Source organism: Erpetoichthys calabaricus, chromosome 16 (genome assembly GCF_900747795.2).
Source record: "Erpetoichthys calabaricus chromosome 16, fErpCal1.3, whole genome shotgun sequence".
NCBI classification, from domain to species: domain Eukaryota; kingdom Metazoa; phylum Chordata; class Cladistia; order Polypteriformes; family Polypteridae; genus Erpetoichthys; species Erpetoichthys calabaricus.
In genome coordinates this window covers 93048975-93054365 of record NC_041409.2, presented here as the reverse complement: position 1 = coordinate 93054365, position 5391 = coordinate 93048975, and the positions used below count along the sequence as shown (strand labels likewise).

The window sequence follows — 5391 nt, the reverse complement described above, 5'->3', positions numbered from 1 at the left end:
AGTCCTTCTGTTGCCGCCATTTATGCGTCCTTATAGCCCCAGAAACGAACTCTGCAGAAAGAGGCGTTTGGGACTTGTAGTTCTACACCTGGCATCCACATCCGGGTGACTGCTTGCTTACAGGCAGTGACCAATTGAAAGCTCGGTTTCCAACGGTTTACAGTATAGATTACAAACGAAAATGAGAAGCCCAACATGGACAAATTAAGCCTTTAGCTGTACTGTAATTATATATTTTGCACATTTTTATTAATCATTTTGGAACTGCTTAGTGTCTCTTCTATAAAACAGCTGCTGGTGTACTAACAAAGCGTTTGTATGGTTTGAAATGGGCTGTACCCACAAGACACCCCCCAAACATCACAAAGCTGAAAGAATTCTGCATGAATTGTAAGAAACTTGGTCCCAGTCAGAGACTGCTAGACAGTTAGAGGAGATGCAAGCTTGAGTGGGCCACACCAGCTATGAAATCCAAGGGGACCAGGGGAGCTTAACTTTATCTACCATTACCCAACTAAACCCCCATTCAAACTCAATTACTTAATCTTTATCAATAGGCAATGTTTAAATAAAGAGCAAACCTTGATATGTCCACAGATGTTCAAAAAGAAAAAAAAAATCATTTCATGGGTTGTACTCATTTTTCATTTGCCTGTGTAGATCTAGTTAGGTGTGTGTGTGTGTGTGTGTGCACAGTCGTGGACAAAAGTTTTGAGGAGGACACAAGTATTGGTTTTCACAAAGTTTGCTGCTTCAGTGTTTTTAGATCTTTTTTATCAGATATTCCTATGGGATACTGAATTATAATTACAAGCATTTTGTATGTTTCAAAGCCTTTTATTGGCAATGACATCAAGTTTATGCACAGAGTGAATATTTGCAGTGTTGGCCCTTCTTTCTTTTTCAAGACCTCTACAATTCACCCTGGCAGGCTGTCAATCAACTTCTGGGCCCAATCCTGACTGATGGCAGCCCATTCTTGCATCATCTATGCTTGGCGTTTGTCAGAATGGGTGGGTTTTTGTTTGTCCACCCACCTCTTGAGGATTGACCACAAGTTCTCAATGGGATTAAGGGCTGGGGAGTTTCCTGGCAGGGCGGCACAGTGGCACCGTGGTAGCGCTGCTGCCTTGCAGTTAGGAGAGCTGGGTTCACTTCCCAGGTCCTCCCTGCGTGGAGTTTGCATGTTCTCCCCGTGTCTGCGTAGGTTTCTTCCGGGCACTCCGGTTTCCTCCCACAGTCCAAAGACATGCAGGTTAGGTGGATTGGCAATTCTAAATTGGCCCTAGTGTGTGTTTGTGTGTGTCTTGCGGTGGGTTGGCACCCTGCCCGGGATTGTTTCCTGCCTTGTGCCCTGTGTTGGCTGGGATTGGCTCCAGCAGACCCCCCGTGACCCTGTGTTCGGATTCAGCGGGTTGGAAAATGGATGGATGGATGGAGTTTCCTGGCCATGGAACCAAAATTTCGATGTTTTGTTCCCCGAGCCACTTGGTCCTCACTTTTGTCTTATGGCAGCCCAGTGCTCCATCATGCTGGAAAAGGCATTATTGGTCACTAAACTGTTTTTGGATGGTTGGGAGAAGTTGTGCTGCCCCTTTTGTCTGAAGTATTATTGATAGTTTGTTTCTATTATTAAATTAAATGACTGAAAAATTTGTAATATTCTAATTCATCTCATGTGTAATACTTATCACATCAACCTTAACAACAGAAAAACAAAATTTTATTTGTAATATGTGCAATTTTATGTTCCTATTACTATTGTACTATTACTGCATTCTGTGATTTTTTTATTTAATAATTAATACATTTATTTTGTTCTCAAAATCATTTATTTACTTTTATCTAATGCTTATTAGTAATAAAAAACTATATACATAGGGGTGCAGATTCAGCCTCCTGCCTCTGTCATGACCAGCAGTCTTTACTTTGCACAGGCAATCAGAGGCCACAAAGATTTTCTGAGGCAGATGCTCAGGCGATCACGTTATTCCTTCTCCTTGTTGAAATTATCTGTCTCAAAAACAAAATGGCTAAATGTATGTTGTAGCATGCGGTTGGGGCTCTTGCCTGGCTGGGACGCCTCCATGCTGGGAGGACCAGGGGAGCAAGCATGGCCAGAGTGTTACCTCCCCCAGGATGCTAGATGGCAACCCCCATGGGAGTTGGAGTTGGTGCAGCCCTGTTGGGATCCGCAGGTGCTGCCAGGGGGTGCTGCAGCAGGAGCTGCTGAGCCCTTAGGGGCAGTGTTTTCACCACACCCGGAAATGGGCAATCAAGCACCTGGAGCACTTCCGGGAGCCTTATAACGGGATCCAGCAGCCACTACTCGGGGAGCTTGAGTCGGGAGGAGGAGCAACAAAGCTGGACCGGAGTAATGATAAAGAGACCTGTGGTATTGTGCTGCGCTTGTACTTGGACTGTTATACTTGTGGGGAACGGGGAAGGCGTTTCCCACAGGGAAAAAGAAAAAATAAACCTCGTGTGCCTTGAACTTGTGTCCCATGCTTGTCTGTGTTGGGTTCAGCTGGCAGTGCCAGCCTGGTGGGCCACAATGTTAATGAGCTGAAAGTGCAGGGCTAAGCTCAGCAGCACAATCTTGTAGGGGGTAACATGTTCAAAATAATGTGCATTACGTAGTCCGATTACTTTTTAAAGAAACTAATAATTTAACACAATAGTTATTTTATGGAAATAAAAATACCTGCATTATTATTATATTACCCAACAGCACTAAGTTTAAGGTGAGAAGCACCTTTGTCTAATCCAGTAACATCCATCCATCCATTTTCCAACCCGCTGAATCCGAACACAGGGTCACGGGGGTCTGCTGGAGCCAATCCCAACCAACACAGGGCACAAGGCAGGAACCAATCCCGGGCAGGGTGCCAACCCACCGCAGTACACACACAAACACACCCACACACCAAGCACACACTAGGGCTAATTTAGAATCGCCAATCCACCTAACCTGCATGTCATTGGACTGTGGGAGGAAACTGGAGTGCCTGGAGAAAACCCACGCAGACACGGGGAGAACATGCAAACTCCACGCAGGGAGGACCCGGGAAGCGAACCCAGGTCCCCAGGTCTCCCAACTGCGAGGCAGCAGCGCTACCCACTGCGCCACCGTGCCGCCCAATCCAGTAACAGAAACCTCTTAATAAAGTGTCAGTTTAGTTTTAACCCAACTCTTTGATATTAACATGCTGACGCAGTGTGATCTGGTGACGTGGTGGCCATGGCCCACGAGTCGAATTTTCAGGGGACTCAGGTTGACGATGTGAAAAGAAGATGGATTTTATTTACTTTACGCCACATGAAGAACTAGGCATATTTATAAAACAAAAGAAAATGAAAATGAACACGTTTGGTTATGTTTCTGGTCCTTTTTAAGGAAGGTTCATATATGGGCTTAGAATTTAATAACGGATGCAAAAGCAAAAAAAAAAAAAAAAAAAATCAGGAGTGGTCTCCCCTCGAGTTTCTCGTATACTCAGATATGGGGATAGACATGTGAGGAGTAAACCACATGACAATGATTATATTTTTATATTATGTACATTAAAGAACCGTCAACAACAAATCAAATCAATATTATATTGAACAATCATTAGAAAACTAAAGTTGAATAAATTGGACTCTGCAGCTGCATGAATAAAAGGTAAAGTACCACTTCCGGTTTGCGGAAATAGCTCACAAGTTGATAGAAATCTACGTTTGGTACCTCATACTTGTATGCAAAATTTGGATGCACACTCAAATTATTGTGTTTACACACACACACAATTCCAAATCTGGTATTTTCAGACTCGGAGGTCTAAAACATCGAGATTCATCAAAATCTCGACATCAAATCTTTGGACGATTACAGTACCCTTCCAACACTTTGTATATGAGAAAGTAAAAAGTAACACAATAGCAACACACTGCGAAGTATTACATTTTATAATAAGTAACTACATGACATAGTTACTTTTTTGTTAAGTAATAAGCAATGTAACTGAATTACTTTAAAAAGTAACATTCCATGCACTGCTCGGGAGACAAAGGCTCCACTGTTTGTTTTCAGACTCATGGCAACTGCTGAAGATGTTAATTTTTTTTGTTTTAGTGTATTTTTTGTCTTTGTATCCAGAGATATTCGATAAGCAGGCAGGCAAACACCAACTGGTCTATTGAACAAGAAGGGTATATGACAGTTACAATAAGCGTTACCATATTCTAGCACTTGAGAATCCCACAACAACTACTTCTTTAGGCTGTTCCCGTTAGGGGTCACCACAGCAGATCATCTTCCTCTCCTCGTCATCTTGCTCTGTTACACCCATCACCGCATGTCCTCTCTCACCACATCTATAAACCTTCTCTTAGGCCTTCCTCTTCTCTGGCAGCTCTATCCTTCGCATCCTTCTCCCAATATACCCAGCATCTCTCCTCTGCACATGTCCAAACCAACACAATCTCGCCTCTCTGACTTTGAATCCCAACCGTCCAACTTGAGCTGACCCTCTAATGTCCTTATTTCTAATCCTGTCCATCCTCGTCACAACCAGTGCAGATCTTAGCATCTTTTAACTCTGCCACCTCCAGCTCTGTCTCCTTCTTTCTGGTCAGTGCCACCGTCTCCAGCCCATATAACATAGCTGGTCTCACTATCATCCTGTAGACCTTCCCTTTCACTCTTACTGATACCCACCGGTCACAAATCACTCCTGACACTCTTGTCCATCCATTCCACCCTTCATGAACTCTCTTCTTCACCTCTCTTCCAAACTACCTGTTACTCTATTTAATCATTTTCATCTTTCGGTTGCTCCTGTTAGGGGTCACCACAGGGGATCATCTTCCTCTCCTCGTCATCTTGCTCTGTTACACCCATCACCTGCATGTCCTCTCTCACCACATCCATAAACCTTCTCTTAGGCCTTCCTCTTTTCCTCTTCCCTGGCAGCTCTATCCTTAGCATCCTTCTCCCAGTATACCCAACATCTCTCCTCTGCACGTCCAAACAAACACAATCCCCAAACACAATCAAGCATTACACCCATTGACCTACTGACTCTCAGGACACCCCCCAAACATTTACAGCTGGAGCTCCGAGAGCCCATCAGCTAAACGACAACCAGACAGATGGAGAGCGTTGTGTGTGCTGCACCCACACTTCATTCAAGGGGACTTTCCAATGGTTTTCCCAGCAGCACCTGGTGTGCCAACACTGAAGGTAAGCTGTATTCAGTGTGCCACTGTAGTGGCCAGATTTGCATTCAAGTTATTATTTTGGCCCTGATTGAGTTTTGTTGCGGTCATTTTGAGGCCTTTACAGCAATAAGGTGGTACTGTTCTGCACAACTACCTTTTCCAGCACCGTCACCAACAGTGAACCTGATC

General features: G+C 44.1%; 1 protein-coding gene across 1 annotated transcript in view; it reads right to left on the bottom strand.

Moving 5' to 3' along the window:
• The window catches only part of si:dkeyp-69b9.6 (uncharacterized), a 752000-nt gene that overhangs the window by 693357 nt on the left and 53252 nt on the right, over positions 1–5391 (bottom strand). The gene's annotated exons all lie outside the window — the stretch shown is intronic.